Source organism: Oncorhynchus clarkii, chromosome 13 (assembly GCF_045791955.1).
Source record: "Oncorhynchus clarkii lewisi isolate Uvic-CL-2024 chromosome 13, UVic_Ocla_1.0, whole genome shotgun sequence".
Lineage (NCBI taxonomy): Eukaryota > Metazoa > Chordata > Actinopteri > Salmoniformes > Salmonidae > Oncorhynchus > Oncorhynchus clarkii.
This window is the reverse complement of record NC_092159.1, coordinates 48994810-49020152: the sequence shown is the minus strand read 5'-3', so window position 1 is coordinate 49020152 and position 25343 is coordinate 48994810. Positions and strand designations below refer to the sequence as shown.

Below are 25343 nucleotides of genomic sequence, written 5' to 3'. Positions count from 1 at the left end.
CTTCCTTCTAATATGCTAATGCTGGCTGATATAATCGCCTAGTAATTGTAAAACACTTCAAGTACGACACATTTTGTGTGGCACTCTCCTGAATGAAGAAATCACAGTCAAGACAAAAAGCTGCTCTTGAATATGTCGAGGATCTGTTTGTGTTCTCAGGAGAGATGCTTCGGCTCGGCAATGAATGGTTATTCCATTCTAGGTGGCAGAATTCCAAATTACACGGCGGCGGCGTATCCTGAAGGAAAAGTGTAGGTTAGCTCAGCCTCAAATCCCACATCTCCATGCTCCTGACGCTCGCCTCTGTCTAATCATCAGGCCCTTTATTCCCAATAATCAACCACACAGAGAGTTTACAGATTACCATTGATCCTATACGAGAGAGCAGATTTATAGTAGTTGGGTACTGCTGTCATACCGTCTTAAATGAATTGTACATTAAGTTGCCCCTACTGCTAGGTAACTACAGAGTAATAACTGTAGTAATACTGCAGGAGTTACACAGGTGTTACTATGATTTTACATGGTAATACGTTTGTAGCGCTTTCAGTTATTAAACATTTGGAACAAGGAAAGTGTAATTATACAGCCACTTGCTGAAGTTTATTCCACATGTGCAATAATGGATGTTATTACACATTTTCTTGTTCCACTATTTAAGTAATGTTTTGTAATTACACATTTTAAAGTCATCTTTGAATTACCACGTTAATAACTATAACCAGAATTGGACCTTGTTACTTGTTACTAACTACAAGGTGTACAAAGTATCATTGAATCTACATGGAATACCAGGGTTGATAAATAGGCTAGGACCTGGTAACAACAATTGTAACAAGGTACATCCTGTCATTGCTACTCTAACTTCCACGATGCATACAAAGCCCTACCCTGCCCTGCCTTCAGCAAATCTGACCATGACTCCATTTTGTTGCTCCCAGCCTATAGACAGAAACTAAAATAGGAAACGCCCATGCACAGGTCTATCCAACGTCTATCCTAGTCTGACCAATCGGATTCCACGCTTCAAGATTGCTTCGATCACGTGGACTGGGATAACATTGATGTATACGCTGACTCGGTGAGCGAGTTTATTAGAAAGTTCATCGGAGATGTCTTACCCACTGTGACTAGTAAAACCTTTCCTAACCAGAAACCGTGGATTGATGGCAGCATTCGCGCAAAACTGAAAACGCGAACCACCGCTTTTAATCATGGCAAGGTGACTGGAAACATGACGAAATACAAACAATGCAGCTATTTCCTCTGTATAGAGACAAAGTAGAGTCGCAATTCAACGGCTAAAACACAAGACGTATGTGGCAGGGACTACAGTCAATCACAGATTACAAAAAGAAAACCAGCCCCGTCGGTGACATTAACGTCTTGCTCCTAGACAAATTAAACAACTTCTTTGCTCGCTTTGAGGATACGCGAGAACAGATTTATAGTAGATGGGTACTGCTGTCAAACCGTCTTAATCTTACAGTGCCACTGACACGGCCTGTGGGTTCTCCTTCTCCATATCCAATGTGAGTAAAACATTTAAACGTGTTAACCCTCGCAAGGCTGCCGACCCAGACGGCATCCCTAACCGCGTCCTCAGAGCATGCGCAGACCAGCTGGCTGGTGTGTTTTCTGACATATTCAATCTATCCCTATCCCAGTCTGCTGTCCCCACATGCTTCAAGATGGCCACCATTGTTCCTGTTCCCAAGAAAGCTAAAGTAACTGAACTAAATGACTATCGCTCCGTTGCACTCACTTCTGTCATCATGAAGTGCTTTGAGAGTCTAGTCAAGGATCATATCACCTCCACCCTACCTGATACCCTAGACCCACTTAAATTTGCTTACCGCCCCAATAGATCCACTGACAATGCAAACTCCATCACACTGCACACTGCCCTATCTCATCTGGACAAGAGGAATACCTATGTAAGAATGCTGTTCATTGACTACAGCTATTTAACACCATAGTACCCTCCAAACTCGTCATTAAGCTCAAGACCCCGGGTCTCAACCCCGCCCTGTGCAACTGGGTCCTGGTCTTTCTGACGGGCCACCCGGGGGTTGGTGAAGGTAGGAAACAACATCTCCATCCTCCACAATGGGGCCCCATGAGGGTGCGTTCTCAGCCCACTCCTGAACTCCCTTTTCACCCATGACTGCGTGGCCATGCACGCTTCCAACTCAATCATCAAATTTGTAGATGACACTAGAGTGGTAGGCTTCATTACGGCCTACATGGAGGAGGTGAGGGCACTCGGAGTGTGGTGTCAGGAAAATAACATCTCACTCAACATCAACAAAACAAAGGAGATGATCGTGGACTTCAGGAAACAGCAGAGGGGTCAAACCCCCATCTACATCAACGGGACAGTAGTGGAGAAGGTGGAAAGTTTTAAGTTCCTCGGGTGTATACATCACCGGCAAACTGAAATGGTCCACCCACACAGACAGCATGGTGAAGAAGGAGCAATAGAGCTTATTCAACCTCAGGAGGCTGAGGAAATTTGGCTTGTCAACTATACCACTCACATATTTTACAGATGCACAATCGAGAGCATCCGGACGGGCTGTATCACTCCCTGGTATGGCAACTTCACCGCACTCAACCGCAAGGCCCTCCAGAGGGTCGTGCGGTCTGCACAACGCATCATTGGGGCAAACTTCCTCCACTCCAGGACACCTACAGCACCTGATGTCACAGGAAGGCCAAAAGATCATCAAGGACAACAACCACCCGAGCCACTGCCTGTTCACCCCACTATCATCCAGAAGGTGAGGTTAGTACAGGTGCATCAAAGCTGGGACCGAGAGACTGAAAAACAGCTTCTATCTCAAGGCCATCGGACTGTTAAACAGCCATCACTAACATAGAGATGCTGCTGCCAACATACAGACTCAAATCTCTGGCCACTTTGATAAATGGACTTAACAAAGGTATCACTAGTCACTTTAAATAATGCCACTTTAATAATGTTCACATATTTATTACTCAACACCTATGTATATACTGTATTCTATACCATCTACTGCATCTTGCCTATGCCGCACAGCCATCGCTCATCCATATATTTATAGGGTCAACAGCCCGACACCCACAACAGCAAATTGCCCAAACCTCCCCCATTTCTCCTTCACCCAAATCCAGATAGCTGATGTTCTGAAAGAGTTGCAATATCTGAACCCCTACAAATCAGCTGGGCTAGACAATCTGGACCCTCTCTTTCTAAAATTATCTGCTGCAATTGTTGCAGGCCCATTAATAGCCTGTTCAACCTCACTTTCGTATCGTCTGAGATCCCCAAAGATTGGAAATCTGCCATGGTCATTCCCCTCTTCAAAGGGGGAGACACTCTAGACCCAAACTGTTGCAGACCTATATCTACCCTACCCTGCCTTTCTAAGGTCTTCGAAAGCCAAGTTAACAAACAAATCACCGACCATTTCGAATCCCACCGTACCTTCTCCACTATGCATTCTGGTTTCCGAGCTGGTCATGGGTGCACCTCAGCCATGCTCAAGGTCCTAAACGATATCATAACCGCCATCGATAAAAGACAATACTGTGCAGCCGTATTCATCGACCTGGCCAAGGCTTTCGACTCTGTCAATCACCACATTCTTATCGGCAGACTCAACAGCCTTGGTTTCTCAAATGACTGCCTCACCTGGTTCACCAACTACTTCTCAGACAGAGTTCAGTGTGTCAAATCTGAGGGCCTATTGTCCGGACCTCTGGCAGTCTCTATGGGGTGCCACAGGGTTAAATTCTTGGGCCGACTCTTTTCTCTGTATATATCAATGATGTCGCTCTTGCTGCTGGTGAGTCTCTGATCCACCTCTATGCAGACGACACCATTCTGTATACTTATGGCCATTCTTTGGACACTGTGTTATCTAACCCCCAGATGAGCTTCAATGCCATACAACTCTCCTTCTGTGGCCTCCAACTGCTCTTAAATGCAAGTAAAATTAAATGCATGCTCTTCAACCGATCACTGCCAGCAGCTGCCCGCCCGTCCAGCATCACTACTCTGGACGGTTCTGACTTAGAAACTGTGGACAATTACAAATACCTAGGTGTCTGGTTAGACTGTAAACTCTCCTTCCAGACTCACATTAAGCATCTCCAATCCCAAATTAAATCTAGAATCGGCTTCCATAAGACTGCTAAATAGTTAGTTAAGCAGTTAACCAGAGCTACCCGGACTATCTGCATTGACTCTTTTTGCACTAACTGTTATGTCTCATCACATACGCTGCTGCAACTGTTTATTATCTGTCATTTTATTCCTAGTTATATGTATATACTGTTTCTACCTCGTACCCCTGCACATCGACTCGGCACTGGTACCCCGTGTATATAGCCAAGTTGTTACTACATTGTGTATTTATTGTTATTTTTATTATTATGTGTCAGTCTACACTCGTTGTTTATGAAGCATTTGAGAAATTTTATTTGACTATCATGTACTTAACCAGGAGCAAGCAACTTCATGAAAAGTGAAACCCAGTAGAGTATAACCTTTATAATTAATATGTAGTTACAATGTAGCAACCTTTGCAGACAACAGGCTAACTAAGATAAATTAGGAGACAGGAGATAGGAGAACATTAGGTATAACCCTTTCACTGTACTCACAATAAATCACATCTAAGCCAATATGACACAAATGTTGATTAAAAATCACAATTAAACTTGATCGGAGGTACACAACTCTCGTCATGAGCCGTTCAGCCGTTACAATCTTTAACAACCAATTCTATAATTACACTGTTGTTACAAGGGGTATACATGTATTTACAACGTGCTTACCCAGGAGCAAGCAACTTAATGTAAAGTGAAGTGAAATGTTGAATTACTTTGTAGTTACATTGCAACAACCTTTGCAGATGAAGTTGAAGCTATAGTCTAGGGCGCCTGTTTCAATTGTCTATTTTTAAACTCCCTCCATGGTTAAAGTAATGATAAATAGATGTCATTGTTGTAAAAATCTGTGTGCTTCATTTACTATCATCCTATATCGAAATATTGAATTATTTTGACTTTATGAATTATATTATATTACGCTAAGTCTCTTTTTGCACAGTTTAAGAAGCATATCAAACTGTATTTGTCGAATGGTTTAATTGAGTATCTATTACCTGTTATGGATACATGCACTATGGGTGTGCTAGGATATACATACATTATACACAGAGGAAGTGTTACCGACATTTATTTTACTGTAAACTGGTAGATAGAACGTGTTAGGCCTACTACATTACACAGACAAATGTTTTCACCACACAACAATTACAGGACAAACACGTAATTTTACCTCAGATTGGTGATGTGAGTATTATGGTTTATAGTCATCACGTTCTCCCAAAATCGATTGCTTGATACGGATCATATCTTTGGTTTAGTACAAGTATTTTTGTCATACACGCCAGTCCATAGTGGAACTTAGAATGCGGCTGTCATTTTCAGACTTCGGCTGGCTAGAATAAAATTGGTCTCTCCTCCCATAAAACGTCTCTGGCCTCACATGAATTCATGGATTTGAAGGTTAAACTATCATTCGAATGAAAGCTATTTAAAAGCCGATGTGGAGTGGTGATTCGTTGAATTTAAATGCAACATGTAAAGTGGTGGCCCATGTTTCATGAGCTGAAATAAAAGATCCCAGACATTGTTCATACGTGCAAAAAGCTTGTGTCATAACGTGGCCCTTTCTGGGTATAGAGCGTGGCATCCCCCTCTCTCTCCCTTCTATACCCAGGTTCTGTTATCTCAGGTCATAAATTCCTGGAGGAGACTCTCTCCTCCTGGCCATGCAGTGTATATATAGAGAGAGTATGACAGTAGACCAAGGAACTTATTCTACATCACAGAACTTGAGAAGTGAACAATGTCCATGTTTTGGAGAATGTGTAAATGGTGAGAAGCCAATGAGAAGCCAGCTACGACCCGGTCCGTTTTGTTTCATGTTTGTGACCTCATGAAAGACAATACAGCCACATTACCATAACTCTGTTTATACAGGTGCCTCCATTATGAAGTTTGCGTCTAATTATTGTATAAAATGAATGAGTAAAGATGAAACTATTTGTGAAATGATGTAATGATGTTAATGTGAGAGAATTGTATATCCTTTAAAGTTTAACTAAGTCATTGGCCCGTCCCCATGAGCACAGACATGATCTGGCTTATTGGACAGCCCTTTTCTACTGTTACGAATAAAACCCCCTCCTGAAGAAATCCTCTTCAGACCACGCGTACCTCGGTCAGCTAAGGGGGCGAAGGTTGAGTAGAGACCACAAAACCTCAGTATAAGGTAAGGTTGTAATGGTTGTTGAACTCCTAACCATACCACGGAGGGAAATTGATCAACTCTGAGACTATCGATCCCGACATTAGATTCTAATTACTAGTCTGCAGCTAGAAATTATGTCAACCTGAAATGTGAAGACCACAACCGCCGAAACATCTATTCTATAAGAACATTTCTGAATCGCTGAAGTTTCCATTCTTTTTTTTCTTTTTTTCCCTTGAAATTTACCCCCTTTTCTCTCCAATTTCATGGTATCCAATTGTTAGTAGCTACTATCTTGTCTCATCGCTACAACTCCCGTAAGGGGTCAGGAGAGACGAAGATCGAAAGCCATGCATCCTCCAAAACACAACCCAACCAAGCCGCACTGCTTCTTAACACAGTGCGCATCCAACCCGGAAGCCAGCCGCACCAATGTGTTGGAGAAAACACCGTGCACCTGGTGACCTGGTGAGCGTGCACTGCACCCAGCCCGCCACAGGAGTCGCTGGTGAGCGATGAGACAAGGATATCCCTACCGGCCAAACCCTACCTAACCTGGACGACGCTAGGCCAATTGTGCATCACCCCACGGACCTCCCGGTCGTGGCTGGCTGCGACAGAGCTTGGGCGCGAACCCAGAGTCTCTGGTGGCACAGCTAGCACTCCCACCCGAGAGGCCCTGAAGTTTCCATTCTAACCACGAAAGACTCCAGCGAAGCAGAGAGACGCTTGGATGAACTTTCCAACAGAAAGACAGACGATTCCAACAGAGATCACGATGGCACACTGAGCGTAAATATATACTGATTGCAATTATTCCCGAATGAGTGAGCGTTCATGTGCAAAGGACAAGCATTTAAATTAATATAATTAACTGTGGAGTGACTCTTTTGTCTTTCCCGCCCTTCTCAGTCCACACCCACTTCCCTTTGTCCCTCAAGCCGTCATATCGGCTTTGCCCACTAGGGAACCTCCCCTATCATTTCCTTGTATCCATATCTACTGTTTGTTTGCTTATGCATTTCTGTGATTATTTAGATAGTTAGTAAATAAATGATTAAGACAATTGATGAATGGATGATTCATAGTAAAAACTGGGTTTGTGCAGATAACCAACAGATAACAACAACGACGTTTGGAATGAGACTAATGTGAGGTTAAGAACTATTCATTAATTAGAAGACTAATTGATCAGGTATTAAAATATCTAAAGAGTAATATTAGGAAAATTATAACTTTGTAATCTGAAGATTTTCCTTGGTGCCCCGACTTCCTAGTTAATTACATTTACATGATTAGTTTAATCACGTAATAATAATTACAGAGAATAGATTTGATAAAATAACAGTCTTCACTTCAATGATGCCAAAGACACGACACTTATATTTCTCAAATTGTGTGCACAAATTTGTTTATATCCCTGTTAGTGAGAATTTCTCCTTTGCCAAGATAATCCATCTACCTGACAGGTGTGGCATATCAAGAAGCTGATTAAACAGCATGATCATTACACAGGTGCACCTTGTGATGGGGACAATAAAAGGCCACTCTAAAATGTGCATTTTTGTCACACAACACAATGCCACAGATGTCTCAAGTTTTAAGGTGGAGTGCAATTGACATGCTGACTGCAGGAATGTCCACCAGAGTTGTTGCCAGAGAATTTAATGTTAATTTATCTTCCATAAGCCGCCTCCAATTTGGTTTAAGAGAATTTGGCAGTACGTTCAACTGGCCTCACAACCGCAGACCACATGTAACTGTGCCAGCCCAGGACCTCCACATCTGGCTTCTTCACCTGCGGGATCGTCTGATACCAGCCACCTGGACAGCTGATGAAACTGAGGAGTATTTCTGTCTGTAATAATGCCATTTGTGGGGGGGGAAATTATTATGTTTGCCTGGGCCTGGCTCCCCAGTGGGTGGGCCTATGCCCTCCCAGGGCCATCCATGGCTGCGCCCCTGCCCAGTCATGTGAAATCTAGAGATTATATGAACTGTAACTCAGTCTTTGAAATTGTTGCATGTTGTGTTTATATTTTTGTTCAGTATATATATAGCAGCCTTCTAGATGTCCTCATCTAACCAACCATATATAGATTACTCCAAGTTTCCATGTGGTCTTTGTATTAATATTAGCCTATAACTGGTCGCGTTACAACCTTATTACTATGTAATTACATAGCAACACCTATGGAGCTACTATGTTGTTACTTCAGTTATAACTGTGTACTTACTCTATATCGCGATCGGGGCAACTTAAAGTAAAGTGTTACCAATTTTGGTTATTGTTTCTTAACCCAAATGATGAAAGCCTTGTTCTCCCCATGTCCATAGGGGGAGGGTGCCTGGTGCTTTTCTGTTGGAGAGGAGAGGATGGGATATTGACTGTTTCTCTCTTTCTGCTGTTATTTCCCTGTAGAGCAGGGAAGAGTGAAGGGAGCTATGAGTGATCGACTGCGCCTCTATTCTATGAGTTTTAGGGGGATTTGAAGTTATTGAAAGTGTGGTGAAGGGTGACAGCTGGGAGATGTCTATGTGATGCCTATCAGGCGGCCGGGTGCCTGCCATCATGGTTGTGTGCATCCAGCCAGTCTTCCTCTCAGCCTGTCCCCTCAGGCAGACGGAACAAGCATTCCACTCCACTATCACATACATGTTGTTGTACTACTGGCCAATCATCTGCGCTACTCACATATGAGATTTCACCAAGATTGCACAGAAATTGATATGAAATGGCTGTATAGGGCCTTTAAAAGTGGGAAATTGGGAGGTGTGTGAATGATGAATGATAGATATATTGATGGCGAGAGAGAGAGAGAGAGAGAGAGAGAGAGAGAGAGAGAGAGAGAGAGAGAGAGGCGTTTTTTGGGGGGCTATTCCTTAACGATTCCTCTGAGTAGCCTTGCAAGGAATAATGGATGTGTAATGTGGAACGACAGCTTGCAGAGCACTGTCATTAATGTTGTAATTCACTTTTAGTGTTTCTACTATTGCACTGCAACAGGAGGCACAGATGTCACCTGAATCAGCTCCTTCTAGCAGCCAGAGCACACCCTGTCTTCACCAGCTGTCTATGAACGCACCCTGCCAGCCCACCGTGTGTGCAAATGTGTGCAATGGTTTGTGTGTGTGTGTGTGTGTGTGTGTGTGCGTGCGAGCGTGCGTGCGTGTGTCCATGATGCCCGGTAAATGTCACCTTCCAGAGTACACTGTATGTATTGATACAGGAAGTACATCCATACTGTTATAGTATCTTGTTACATCATTGGAATCAAAAACAAACAGATTTTCTTTGCCATTTTTCCTTCTGGTTATTATAGAATACCTAGACTTAAATACTTAGTTAACATTTGGCCGCATTTTAAAAAAGACAATCGTATCAGTACCCTCCCTACTTTATGTTATAAATCATATTGGGACCTTAAATGAAGTGGATGCTTGAAAACCCAACACAAATGTCTCCCATCTCTTTAATATAAAGGCACACGTTCACCCTGGAGATCACCCTGACAAAACCACAGAGGGATATGACAGAAGACGAAAGAAAAGGTCTCAGAGAAAATAGCTGACTGACTGTGTAAGCTCAGCTCAGCTCAAAATGAGAAAGTTCATTATATGGCCGTCAAGGTGAAAGGAAGACATCTCCTGGCAGACGCAGTTAAAATGTCCACCTCTCCTACTCAGAGGATAAAAGAGAAGGAATGAAGAGAGACAAATGCTGTTTTGTGGGGAGGTGTGTGTGTGTGAGGGAGAGCAAGAGTGTGTGTGTGTGTATGTGTGTGTGTGTGTGTGTGTGTGTGTGTGTGTGTGTGTGTGTAATAAAGAGAGTAAAAGTGTGTGTCTGTGTGTGCACGTGTGTGTGTGCATGCGTGAGTGTGTAATAGAGAGAGTAAAAGAGTGTGTGTGCTCGTGTGCGTGCGTGTCTGTTCCAGCACAGACAAGGGCAGCAGTGTTAATGGTATTGCTCTGTAAAATGACCCTTACATCCGTTTCTTCATACATTTCCACAGTGCTTCAAAAGTCCTCATATTTTCCCCTTGTCAGCAGTGTATCATTGTTATGTGTTTGTGACCTCTAGAAGGAGCTTGTGTTCCTTCATGTAGCCTTTCATGTTCAGCCTGTGCTCCCTTGTTATTTGATTGCATTCTGAATGCATTTTCCCTAACAATGAAACAGAAGGTTATCCCTGTTGACATATAGCTTCTATGGTTAGTCTCCTGCACTTTAATACAGGGCTAGCCTATGAATATCAGTTTAATAGACACAACTAGTTTCATTCCACTAATATTTGCCAACAAAAGTGGATGCTTAAAATAGCTCCTCTCACTCAGTAACACTACTGTATATTATGCTGAGTGTGCCACTTATAATACAGCCTCAAGCTAAGGCAGCATTAGCCATACCTCCCCTGGCGAAGCAACATTACCACATGAAGTGGTATCAGGGAAACTACTGTAGCCCTGTGTGAGGAGGAGCCACAGTGTCAGAATGGTTCCACACAGACCTATAAATGGGATGTTTGATACAGTACATACTGTGGTGTTTCATAGCAGATGTTGCTGTCCTTTGTCCCGCAGACGCTGCTTCACACAGAGTGATGCTGAGACTGGCTTAGGCTTGCAGCACCACTGAAGACTTACACGGTAGTAGACAATGACTATTAGCCCCAAGACCAGCGAACAGTGATCTACTGACCTCTGAGACAGGTAAGACTGTTACAAATGTGAACATTTACCACCCTGTGTAGATAGCTGTTACATATACTACAGAACGAGGCTCCTTTCACCAACATGTAGGATACTGGTTCCTTATCCTCATATGAATAAAGTTCTCTTAGAAGTAAATCTTCATGTGGCAGAAAGTGATGTGGGCTCCGGACATGGGGGGGCTAGTGGGTCTGGGCAGGTGTGATGTAGTTGATGTTTGTATGATGTTGTCATTTGTATATGAATGTTTTGTATTGTTAATAAAATATAAAAATAAAAATAAATGATAAAAAAAGAAGTAAATTGTATACTCTACCAAAAGACAATATTATCAGGAATTAGTCTTTCGCTGTGTCCTGTGTACTCAATGACAGTCTCACTCTCAGCATCAAATAGCAGAGTTACTTGTTTACTCCACTATGAATTACGAACGCATGTTTGATTTAACTAAAATCTATCACTGCACTGCCGTATACAATAGATCTCATTCAAATTAGTCCGTTTCTGCAGTTGGGTGGAAATGTGTTGAATCTTTTCACACTCACCTCAAAGCTAGTCATCATTTTCCTTTTCAAGGGAACTTGAAAGTGGTGTCAGAAGGAGACGTGGCATGGGTTTGTGTTTGTTTTCTTCTTGCATAGAGAGTAGTTACTTTGAAAAGCGCAGGGCTGGCTCGGTGATGGAGCGTAGGATGATTCAGCAGGAATCCAACAGCCCATGTGACTGATTCACATTTGAACATAAGCAGAAATATGGCCACTCCAGGGAGTTGCGGGGAGGAATGGAAAAATAGCCTCAAATCTCTCAGCAGCAAATCAAAAGTCTCTTTGTTTAAGTCCTGTTCTGTGTCACCTTCTCTATGGCTCACCGGTGTGTTGTGGTGTACATGGTGGTACTGATTGCTCTTATTCAAAATAAACACCATGACAAAGATGGGGAAGAGGATTTTTTTTTGAATGTGCCTCTCCTGAAGAGGAGGGCCTGAGAGGATGATATGGCTCAGTGGGCACCGTATTGTGTAGGGAGTGGATACAGCAGGTACCCATTTGAATCCCAGCCAAGAGACAGACACAATGTTGCAGGGGATAATGTTGCCTCCCAGCAATTAAACTCTGGAGGTTTGGAGTGGTTTAGGGGGAAGCATGTTAAATTAGCCCATTTTTCCTCCCTCTCAGCCATGTCTTACGCTTATCTTCTTTCTGACCGCTTTGTAGGAGAACCTGAGAACTGTACGGAGGAGTTGTTTTGCTTTGAATTCTTTAAGTGCCAAATTGAATTCCCTCCATCATTCCTCTCTCTGTGTATCATTTGCATTGACATATCAAATGCATACACATTTTCAAGTACTAAGCAAAGGCAGAGATTTCGCCCTTTATCCAAGTATCCTAGAAACACTGTGATCTGCTCCCGTCAGCACCACAGAACTTTCCCATACCCTTGGGTCTTTGTGTCCCTGGTTTCAGGTTGGTTGTTTACAGTACAGAGGGGTTGTGTTCCGTGCCGTCCCCCCTCCTTCCCCCAGTGGCGTTGGGTAGCGGGGTCTCAAAGCCTCGTCATCCAGGACAAATTGGTGGATAGCGGCTCATTTACTTGAAGCCGTCATGAATGGACTGTGCCGTGACTGTGTAAACAAGTGCAAAGACTCCCAAGGGCATTCCTGCATAAATAATGACTCCAGGAGATGTTTGCCATTTGTACCACTCACTGGCTGCAGACATGGGTCAGCTAGTCTCCTCTATTGGGAGGCTTCTGTAAACAACAGCCATTAACGACCCGACAAGTTTGCCTGCCTGGTGTGTGGGAGCATCCTCATTGGCTGCTGGGCCTTCTTGGCTTCTCTCCCCATTCAGACTCTTCCTGTTCATAGCACTCATTTCCATCTCTCCTGGTGAACAGCAAGGTTTTATGTAGCTTTTGAAGGGATGTAACAGAGGGACTGTTGAGAGTGTGTTCAAGTCTTACATGCTGTGTTTACTTGAGCATCATCTTCACTGTGCTTCACTTCATCCAGTCAACTGTGTTTTCAGGAATCCACCCAGGTCTTAACACCAGCTGTAAACACTGACTACTCAGATTGTGGGGCATATCCAAAAGCCTGTATAGGTTTGAGCTCTAAGCGTGGGTTTGAGGGAGAATGGCTAGCATGAGCTCTGCAAGGGAAGGTGATGTGACAGCGGGAGAGGGAGGCAGAGTGAGCGGGAGAGAGAGAGAGTAGAGGAGGAAATAAAGACAAAGAAACACCCACTCCTCATTAGCTTAAGCATCGTGTGTATCCATCATCCTGTAAAATCTGAAAAAAGAGAAAGCCCACGTCTGCTGCGCGGCAACATGGGATGGAGATATAAAATGAATCTCTGCACTTAGGCGGTGCCATCTGTTCATCTGGGTGGAGAGCAAGCCTTTACGCCACACGTTCTTTCTTCCCCCCCCCCTCTCTCTCTCTCTCTCTCTCTCTCTCTCTCTCTCTCTCTGTCCCTCTCTCTCTCTCTCTCTCTCTCTCTCTCTCTCTCTCTGTCTCTGTCCCTCTCTCTCTCTCTCTCTCTCTCTCTCTCTCTCTCTGTCTCACTCTCTCTCTCTCTCTGTCCCTCTCTCTCTCTCTCTGTCTCACTCTCTCTCTCTCTCTCTCTGTCCCTGTCTCTCTCTCTCTCTCTCTCTCTCTCTCTCTCTCTCTCTCTCTCTCTGTCTCTGTCCCCCTCTCTCTCTCTCTCTCTCTCTCTCTCTGTCTCACTCTCTCTCTCTCTCTGTCCCTCTCTCTCTCTCTCTCTCTCTCTCTCTCTCTCTGTCTCTTTCTACTCAACCGCAGAAACCATCTTTGCTCAGAAACCAGAGAGCTCAACAAAACGACATGCCTCAATGCCAACCCCGGGGCTATGTTTTTTCCTCTTGTTCTTAATTTCCCTGATAGTGTGCATATCTTTATCCAGTTTTTGATACAATATGCGAAAAACATAGTGACATAATACAATTTGAGCTCCATGTGAGAAATAGGATTATCTTGGGCGAGATTGTCAGCGACGTGTTACGGTAATCACTTTCTTCCAGGAGCCGAGAGACGTGACTCACTCGCAACTTGACCCGCTGTCATCATCTATTCCGTCTGACAGTATTTATGCAGTTTGCTTGATCTGGTTTTCCTTCAGGTGCTTTAAAAAATGAATGGAGAGCCCAATAATATATATATAAATGTGGAATAATGAAAAATAAGTAATCCCCCTTGCAAATTGGAACAAGGAGTGAATCCTGGTCCACCTTGGGGCCCCAGCCAGCTACCCAGCCAGTCAGTCAGTTGGTCCATGTTGTGCTGTTGCTCCAGACGTTGTTGTGGATCGTCAACGCAGTGGAGCTGTGTGTTCTCTAGGTCTCCTCTCCACATCTAGTCAGACTCCCCAGTGTTCTAATTGATACAGGATGTGTTTCACAGGCCTCTGGAGGAAGGTCACAATGCATGACTTTGACACACTATAGAGCCACACAGAACAGAACATTCACAAATAAGGCTCCTCTCTCACCCATAAAACTGTTACATATTTTTTTTCAATTCTCTCAAAAGTTAATGTACAGTCAGGAAAAAATACAAAAAAATAAACGTAACAAATACTGAGCTATATTGTATGCTAAAACAATTGGGAAATTATTATTTTGTACTTATAAGATTGCTCAGAGAAAAGATTTTGTTTAACAAGTAATATTTATTTCTAAAGAAGATAGGGGTCAAAACGATTGGCACCCCTGTTTTAAATACCTTTCAATACTTCAATAACGGCACTGGGCCTTTTTATAAAATGGTTTATGACATTGGGGAACACATTAGGAGGGATCTTAGACCATTCCTCCATACATAATTTTTTCAGATCCTTGATATCCTTTGTCTGTGCTTATGGACTGCCTTCTTCAATTCAAACCACAGGTTTTCAATGGGGTTTAAGTCCGGAGACTGAGAGGGCCATTGCAAAACCATTTGTGGATTTTGATGTGTGCTTGGGGTTATTGTCTTGCTGGAAGATCTACTTACGTCCCAAGTTTCAGCCTCCTAGCAGAGGCAACCAAGTTTTTGGCAAAAATGTCCTGGTACTGGGTGAAGTTCATGATGCTGTTGACCTTAGCAAGGGCCCCGGGACCTGTAGAAAGATGGTAGGTATGGGGTTCTTTTCTGCTTATGCATTCTTATTTCGATGCCAAAACACCACTGGAGTGCGCGGCCAAAGAGCTTTATTTTTATGTCGTCTGATCATAGCACCAGTTCCAATTCAAGTGCCAATGCCGTTTAGCAAACTCCAGGCATTTACATTCGTTGGATGACATGAAAATAGAGCTCTTTGGACACGCCCACTAGTGGCAGGTTTGGTGTCAAAGAAAGTTACATAAGAAAAAATAACTCCATACCTCCTCTAAGATATGGTGTAGTATTTCTGATGTTATGGGGCTATTCTGCTTCCTCTGGTCCTGTGGTACTTTGCCCAGTACCAGGACAGTTTAGCCATAAACCTGTTTGCCTCTGCTAGGAGGCTGAAACTTGGCCGCAAAATCGTGGATCTTCCAGCAAGTCAATAAGCCCAACTATCAATATCCACAAATAAATTGTTAATTGACTAGAAAATCCACATTTTGCAATGGCCATCTTAATCTCCAGACTTGAACCCTATTGAAAACCTGTGGTTAGAAATACTAGAACAGAAAATCCACACAGTTTAGATAGAAAGGTTGACATCCTTCAACAGTTGAACACTTTGAAGCTTGAATATGGCACAATAAACACCCGGTATGCAGAGATTGCTGCCATGAAATCCAAGCACCAATACGTTGAGCAAGGTGAAAGTGCAGGGAAAATGCTTGCTTGGTAAAGTAAGGAAGAAGAACATATCATCCATAGCATTCGAACCCCAGATGGTAGCATAACAATGGATACTTCTGAAATAACTCAGTCTTTAAAACCTTTCATCACAAACTATATCAATCTGAAAACATTCAAAGGATGATATAAACTATTTCCTTAATGCGGCCATTTTAGGAATTATACGTGAAGCAGAGAAAATGTATATGATAGAAACATTACCCCAGGTAAACTGTTGGAGGCCATCTATAATGTACAAAACAGGAAATCTCCTGGTAACGATGTACTCCCAGTGGAAAGTTACAGACACTTTCTTCCCAAATTACTAAAGCCTATGTTGCTTATCCTTACTTATCCTTTCTAATTACGACTTTTCAACATTAGGAAGTACATTGAAGTGGAAATGGACAAAGACACATATGCAATACCTGGGTGTACTGATACCATGCAATCTGGAGGAGGCATATACAGTGAATTACTGTCCTTTAATAGATAGGCTTGACTCTGATGTTCAGAGATGGAGATCTCTCCCTATTTCTATGTTATGTAGGATCAACATAATCAAAATGAATATATTACCAATGCTGATATCCTTATTCCAGGCCTTGTCAGTTTCAATTCCATCCAACTTTTTAAATACAATAAATGGCCTGCTCTCCAACTTTTTTTGAAAACTATTTGGACAGGAAAGACCTCAAGAGTCAAATAGACTGTTTAACTTCTTGATGCACCCATCCAGTTAGTGGGATCATTTTTGTCAACATCCGCTGAATTGCAGAGCGCCAAATTCAAATTAAATGACTAAAAATACTTAATTTTCATGAAATCACAAGTGCAATATAGCAAAACACAGCTTAGCTTGTTGTTAATCCACCTGGCGTGTCAGATTTCAAAAAGGCTTTTCGGCGAAAGCATACCAAGCGTTTATGTAAGGACATCTCTCTCAGCAGACAAAATATTACAAACAGCTAGGAGCCAAGTAGATTGGTCACAAAAGTCAGAAAAGCAATCAAATGAATCGTTTACCTTTGATGATCTTCAGATGTTTTCACTCACAAGACTCCCAGTTACACAATAAATGTTCCTTTCGTTCCATAAAGATTATTTTTATATCCAAAATACCTCCATTTGGTTGGCGCGTTATGTTCAGAAATCCACAGGCTCGAGCGGTCATGACCGAGCAGACGAAAATTCCAAATAGTATCCATAAAGTTCGTAGAAACATGTCAAACGTTTTTTATAATCAATCCTCAGGTTGTTTTTACACTATATAATCGATAATATTTCAACCGGACTGTAGCTTTTTCAATAGGAGAGAGAGAGAAAATGTCTACTCCAAGCTGTTGTGCATGCAAAACGCTGCTGGCACCCAGCCATACAATGGCGCGATGTGATCTTTCGCGCTCATTTTTCAAAATAAAAGCCTGAAACTATGTCTAAACACTGTTCATAACATGTGGAAGCATGGAGCGAAGGCAGGCTATGGAACAGAGAGCTTTCAGGAAAAACAGTACTTCCGGGTTGGTTTTTCCTCAGGTTTTCACCTGCAATATCAGTACTTTTATACTCACAGACAATATTTTGACAGTTTTGGAAACTTTAGAGTGGTTTCTATCCTTATCTGATAATTATATGCATAATCTAGATTCTGGGCCTGAGAAATAGGCAGTTTCATTTGGGTACGTTTTTCATCCAAACATCAAAATACTGCCCCCTACACTCAACAGGCTAACACTAATCCCAAAAAGCTGTAGGTCTTGGACTGCATCATATTAAGATGTATTACTGGGCTGCACAACTGCATTCACTTACAATGTACAACAGACAATCCTTGTCCATGGAGGAGTATAGAAGACATACATGTTATACCCTGTGATCTAAAATATATTCACTAGTTCAGGCCCAAGGCATTGAAGAATTCTCATTCGTATTTGGGAAAATTTACATAAATGAATGAGGTGGAAAGAAGCAATATTGCCAAGCACCCCTTTTTGGGGTAACCTCACCTTACCTCCAACGTTGAATGACAAATTTAAGTCCTGGTTCCAAACTGGCATCAGGAATTTGGAGCATGTGTACTATGATGAATCTCTACTGATCCAAGGCCGATTTCTTATAGTTCTTACTATTCAGAAATCTTATTCAATCGCTTCAACAGAGTCTGGATGAACCAAAGGCATCGAGCATAGAAAAATACTGAAAGAAATTGAGGAGAACCGTTGGTCACAGATACGTGAAAATGTTCATACCTGCTCCTACAACCTACTACTGTTATATAATTCATTAGGACTTATTACACTCCTGCCAGGATGCATGTAATGCACCCAGAAATGGCACATTTCTGTTGGAGATGCAACAATCACAATGCTGTGGTCTAACACCAAACTAACAAACTAACACCATATTGGGACAATATACTGTATGTGCTACCATTTCATTGTGTCTAAGAATTTATATCCATCCACCTCCACTATTATGTCTGTTGGGAAATGTAAATATTGGTGATGAATATCAGAGAAAGTTTTGTTATCTAGGTCTAAATGCTGCAATACATTGGAAAGTCTCATATTCACCCTTAATAACAAACTGGAGGACAGTTATCTATCTAGTTACTTCCCACTAGACACTATATATTATAAAGTCAAACAAAGACCCACAAGTGTGGGCATGTTGTTGTGTGTGATTGTGGGTGAGTGTGGGCATGTTGTTGTGTGTGATTGTGGGTGAGTGTGGGCATGTTGTTGTGTGTGATTGTGGGTGAGTGTGGGCATGTTGTTGTGTGTGATTGTGGGTGAGTGTGGGCATGTTGTTGTGTGTGATAGTGGGTGAGTGTGGGCATGTTGTTGTGTGTGATAGTGGGTGAGTGTGGGCATGTTGTTGTGTGTGATTGTGGGTGCGTGTGGGCATGTTGTTGTGTGTGATTGTGGGTGAGTGTGGGCATGTTGTTGTGTGTGATTGTGGGTGAGTGTGGGCATGTTGTTGTGTGTGATAGTGGGTGAGTGTGGGCATGTTGTTGTGTGTGATTGTGGGTGCGTGTGGGCATGTTGTTGTGTGTGATTGTGGGTGAGTGTGGGCATGTTGTTGTGTGTGATTGTGGGTGAGTGTGGGCATGTTGTTGTGTGTGATTGTGGGTGCGTGTGGGCATGTTGTTGTGTGTGATTGTGGGTGAGTGTGGGCATGTTGTTGTGTGTGATTGTGGGTGAGTGTGGGCATGTTGTGGATGTTGTGGGCATGTGGTGGATGTTTTGTTTTCTGTTGTATTGTTTCTGCTTTAGTATTTTGTTCATTCAAAATAATAAAGTAAGCGCAGATGAAGGATATCAAGGATCTGGAAAGATTCTGTATGGAGAAATGGTCTAAGATCCCTCCCATTGTGTTTTCCAATCTCATAAAACATTTTAGAAAAGGCTCAGTGTCATTATATCCTCGCAAGGTGAGGTATTAAAAGTTATTAAAAATCTCTCTACCCCTATCTTTTTAAGAGAAAAACATATTACAAAATCTCTTTCTCTGAGCAATTTTATTAGAATGAAATAATATAATTAGCCAATTCTTTTAGCATACAATATAGCTCAGTATTTGTATGTTTTGCTCATCTAAATCAAGGGTGCCAGTCATTTTGGACCTGACTGTAGATACATCTATAATTTTTGGAGTAGTGAACACGTTTGGCAATCTGATCGTTTGGCCTCATTTGATCAAAAAGGCCAAACAGAACTTCAGGTGCAGCAATGATTAAAGGGAATCATATCACCCCGTACCCAAACTAAAGCCCCTTCGGCCTCCCTGTGGTCAGTGGATTAACATGAGAGCGTGTTTGTCTGTGATCTGTGCCCAGGAATCTGGGAGGTGCATATTTTCCTCTCATCTTTGCCAAACGGTGACACATGGCTGGCCATGCATCATGTTTGAGTGCTTGGCTGACTGACGTCTAGTCATCTCTCCACGGCCCTTCGGCCTGCTTTCCCAGGCCGTAAAGAGGACATCCATCAGGACAGGTGTAATTTGCCGTGCAGTCGCCGCTTCTTTGTCAATACAATTTGTTAACCAATTGTTAAATGCATACGTGATTGAATGCCCACCGTACGACCCTTATGGATATGATAAAATGATTTGCTTCATGTTTCTCTCGCTTGTTTTCCAGAAATCAACTTGACACGCTATTTAACCCAGCTGTGATTTATATACGAGGGCTTTCCATTTTGAAAATGTATTTTTTTAAAGGGATATGTAAACAAATTTTTGATCACATAAATCTTTGACCTGTTGTCAATGGCTCAGCGGAATGAAGAGGATAGTGGTCTATGGAGCAATGTTGTGAGTCATATTTTACTGAAATAATGATGAATTTATGCAAGGAGAGACAAGATCCTCGTATTAATCTCCCAGTAGAACATGGTCTAGATGAAATGGTTACTGAGCTTTTAGCTCCCACAGTTACCTCAGCAATTTGTCAGTCTAACTGGTATACACTGGCGGGAAGTGCCATGCCAGTCTCCAATGGCCCACGCTAAATGTACTTCACGCTTCAAAGTATCTGTTGTTCACTGACATTGAGGTGACCCGGAAAATTCTATGTTATTAAATGCTTGGAGAAGTTTAAACCAATGACCGCAGTGTGTTTCCTCAACTCAACGACCCCTTTTTATTCTTTACCAGTTGTTTGAGTAGCAACCTTTTGTCTGGGCAGGTGTCAACAACATCACCAATACGTGTCCTTTCCCAGACAATCTCTTTGTACCAGACCACTTCTAAAGTCACTGCAGGGCTTGTATATGCTGTTTTTCACCCTGACTACACTTAATGTCTCCATCTCTTTAAACATGAAAGGATTATTTTGATATGATTCCTTTGAAATTCCCAACATCAAAGCTGACAGCCTTATTTGCTTCGTAGTGTATTTCCCTGCTCAGGTCACGTCACATGTGTCTGTAGTAATAAATCATGAATCAGATGCTATTGACTTTTGGGCGTGCAGAGATATCTCAGCCATGCAGATTTAAAGCTGGCGCTATATGAACAGAAACGACATGAGGGAATCACTGTGGTGTGATCTTAGGTCTCAAGGGTGGCCCCGCTTTTCAGAATGTGCTGTTGCAGGATCTTCCTGATGAAGTCATTAAGAAGTCATTAAGAAACCATTAAGAATCATTATGTCGGCGAGGTGGCACTCTGGTGTGCGCACAGTGAAGCACCAGGCATCAGGAAAACTTGTTAATCACGCAGTTTATTTGTTTCCCCAGTGTGAGACTGTAAATACTACGACACTGTGTTGAAGTGTACCTCCTAATGAAAGTCTGTATTAGCTCCTCTGCCAGTGTGTGTGAGCGGCCATCTCCAGAGGGTCTGCCTCATCATCGCATGGTGGCTTCCGCTTCTCCAGCTAACTCTCTAAAGCAATAAACAAGAGCACACATTTTTTATTTAGTTCACTCATTTTGCCCTCTAATCTGCCAGGTGGTTGATTTATGGAACGTCAGAGATATCAGGGATTGCATTAAAGGCAGAAGAGACGTGCGCTAGCAGCGTAGCCGCCGGTGTCGGTTAGTACACACTGGACTGTGTTTGTGTGTGTATCTCTCTGTGTGTGTATCGCTCTGTGTGTGTATTCATCAGTTTGTGTGTGGATATGTCTGAGGGAGTGTCTGCACTTGGCGTGTGTCTAGACATGACTTGGGCGAGTGTGTTTTTCCAGCTGATTGTGTTTGTCAACTAGAAGGCCCATCCAGTGACAGGGTGGGAGGAGGAGTCACTGAAGAACCCTTATCTCCCTCATTAGGCCTAAGAGAGATGTCGCCTTTCCCCATAATTATCTCTATACACTAAATCTCTCATTAGGATGCCTATCTAATCTGAACCCTCTGAGAGACAGAGAGGACACAGTGGAGCCAGTCTTGGGGAGGTGTTAGGAGGACCATGGGGAGGCGTGTCTAAAGGGCTCAGGTGCCTGGCTCTATCTTCTATTTCAGATTAAATGAGGTCTGCTTGACCCCGGAAGAAGTGCTGCCTGTTCTCTTTAAATGCCTCGTGTGGGTCAGACATCCCGGCACTAATCAGGGTGTGTGTCAGGGAGTGACGGGATGGAGATACAGTGGGGCTTGACCAATTTGAGCTTTATTGTGGGCTAAAGTAGTTATTTCTCCATCTTTGTTTTGGGATTGTTAGCCTTAGTCGATCGCCAGCCTGTAATATAGCACAAGTAGAACAACATTGTGCCAACAGATGTTGTATAAAAGCTGCCATGTTTATTTAATAAGTTGTTTGCCTCAGCCCACACTTGTCTTGGACATCCTCTCCCTTCTGTCTGTCAAACTGAGTAATCACCTTTCCTCTGACTATACCCACCCAGGTCAACCAACTTCCCTCACGGCTTAATCCTTGTTGTGTCTAAACACATTAACTGGCAATTACTATGGAGATTCTGCTCCAGATGTGCTTGTAAGTGTGAATTTTGGACTTGGCAAGCGAGACTTTGGTCCATATGGGTGAGCTGCTGCAGCAATGTTCCACCTGTTTCCGCCGCCATTATTGTACACTGGCAAACAAATGGCTCTCTAGCCAAAGACAGAATAAGAGCAATAGCATTTGGTGTGGGTCTACTGAGGAGCAGAGAAATAGCTCATATTTGCAGTACTTTTTACACCTGGTGGTGTACATGAGTTAAAACGTAGCAAGTTAAACTGATTTAGTTTAAAGAAGAATGACCAATTATTTTATGGTAAAGTAAAACCTGTAATTCAACAGCACAGTGTGTACTAAATGCATCTGCCATATCACAAAAAGGATTAGGATTAATTTGTTTATGAATAATCAAAGCAGTATTACATAAATCTGACACTGCGTAACAAAAACACCATTATACTTTTCTGAGTGTGAGACTGAGTGGAATACTTAAGTAAGTTTGTAATTTGACAGCTTGCTCTCCTGTATAAGAGAGAAATGTCACAATACCATTAGATTGCAATAACTCTGTGAAGATGTTCAACTTGAACATGGCAGAGTGCCTTCATTTTACCGCCTCCTCTACTTTTTAATGTCAAGTGTGCATATTTGGGAAAGAGCTGGCAAAAAGACTGCTTGACACGTGCCTCATGTGATATTCTCTCTAATCTGGGGACATGAAATGGAAAGTGGTCACGTTATTCAGTGCTCACTGGCAGCATGCAGAGCTTTGACTTAAATTAGCCATCGATGTTAAGAGCGATAAGAGAGAGAGGAATACACAGTGGAGCAGCAGTATCCCTCCACATGAGAAGCTGGGGCTAGGAGCTCTGTTCCAAATGCTAGCCTGCCTAGCCACAACCTCCCACTCACCGCCACATGAGGGGCTGTGCTCAAAATGTGTGTCTGCCGGTGCAGCCCGGATGGACCAGTGCTCCCCTGATGGTAGCATCCTTCCCCTGAGGTCTGCTCGGCACCCATGGGGAAGGGGAGCGAGGCGTTAGCTAGCAGAAGCTGGACACAGTTTCTCTCCCTGGCATGGGTGTCATGTTGGCTCTGGCCAGCCCTCAGTCGGCCAACAGCTCTGTCTTTTCCGGCCGGCCTGGGTGCCCGCATGGGGCCTGGCACAGTGTGCCGTGAGCTTGGCATCCCGGACAAACAACAGGAGGTGGAGGCTTCCTCTCTCTCCTGATGATGTGCTCCAAGGACGATTTCCTTTCTTTCTACACTGGATGAGGTAACACTAGTCTGACGCTGTCTTAGAGAATAGGATAGCATAGTAGTTTATAGAATAGAATAATTGAATTATTCTTCATTCTTAACACCACATGGATATTCAGGAACACTAATTGCTGGATAAAATAGGCTGAAGTCAAGATAGAAAATAACCATGTTTATACCTTTATATATACATACATTAACAAACATCCCCTCACGCGTGTACAGTACAGTATATACAGTGCATTTGGAAAGTATTTAGACCCCTTGACTTTGTCCACATTTTGTTACGTTACAGCCTTATTCTAAAATTGATTAAATAGTTGTTTTCCTTCATCAATCTGCACACAATACCCCATAATGGCAAAGCAAAAACAGGTTTTCAGAAATTTTTGCACAATAAAAAAAGGAAATATGACATTTACGTAAGTATTCAGATCCTCTACTCAGTTCACGTTGAAGCACCTTTGGCAGCGATTACAGCCTTGAGTCTTCTTAGGTATGACACTACAAGCTTGGCACACTTATATTTGGGGAGTTTCTCCCATTCCTCTCTGCAGATCCTCTCAAGCTCTTTCGGATTGGATGGCTATTGTCAGGTTTCTCCAGAGATGTTTGATTGGGTTCAAGTCCGGACTCTGGCTGGGCCACTCAAGGACATTCAGAGACTGCATTGTCTTGGCTGTGTGCTTAGAGTCATTGTCCTGTTGGAAGGTGAACCTTAACCCCATTCTGAGTACCTGAGCACTCTGGAGCGGGTTTTCATCCGTATATCTTTGCCTCAGTCCTGTCTAGTCTCCCAGTCCCTGCCGCTGAAAAACATCCCCACAGCATGATGCTGCCACCACCATGCTTCACCGTGGGGATGGTGCCAGGTTTCCTCCAGACGTGATGCTTGGCATTCAGGCCAAAGAGTTCAGTCTTGGTTTCATCAGACCAAAGAATATTGTTTCTCATGGTCTGAGAGTATTTAGGTGCTTTTTGGCAAACTCCAAGTGGGCTTTACTGAGGAGTGGTTTCCGTCTGGTCACTACCATAAAGGCCTAATTGGTGGAGTGCTGCAGAGATGGTTGTTATTCTGGAAGGTTCCCCCATCTCCACAGAGGAACTAGAGCTCTATCAGAGTGACCATCGGGTTCTTTGGTCACCTCCTTGATCAAGGCCCTTCTACCCCGATTGCTCAGTTTGGCCGGGCTGCCAGCTCTGGGAAGAGTCTTGGTGGTTCCAAACATCTTCCATTTAAGAATGATGGAGGCCAATGTGTTCTTGGGGACCTTCAATGCTGCAGACATTTTTTGGTATCTTTACCCAGATCTGTGCTGAAAACAATCCTGTCTCGAGCTCTACAGACAATTCCTTCGACCTCATGGCTTGGTTTTTGCTCTGACATGCCCTGTCAACTGTGGGACCTTATATAAACAGGTGAGTTTCTTTCCAAATTATGTCCAATCAATTGAATTTACCACAGGTGGACTCCAATCAAGTTGAAGGAACATCTCAAGGATGATCAATGGAAACAGGATGTACCTGAGCTAATTTTTGAGTCTCATAGCAAAGTGTCTGAATACATATGTAAATAAGGTGTTTCTGTTTTTTCTAAATTTCTAAAAACCTGTTTAAGCTTAGTCAGTATGTGGTATTGTGTGTAGATTGCTGAGGGTTTTGTATTTTATTTAATCCATTTCAGAATAAAATTTAAAAAAATGTACTTTCCAAAAGCACTGTACAGTACAACGTAAACATCTCTGCCCACATAATAGATATTAGGTCAAAATGTTATTTATGAATATCAACAGATGCTCTGAGGAAGTAAACACATGTGAAACAGCGAACTTGC

The 25343-nt window shown here is 42.8% G+C and overlaps 1 protein-coding gene across 1 annotated transcript in view; it reads left to right on the top strand.

Moving 5' to 3' along the window:
• LOC139364955 (RNA binding protein fox-1 homolog 3-like) overlaps positions 1-25343 on the top strand; it is a 409389-nt gene that overhangs the window by 64441 nt on the left and 319605 nt on the right. Inside the window, exon 3 of the mRNA XM_071102230.1 lies at positions 10888-11016. The gene's annotated coding sequence lies outside the window, so the exon portion shown is untranslated. The remainder of the gene's footprint in view (positions 1-10887; positions 11017-25343) is intronic.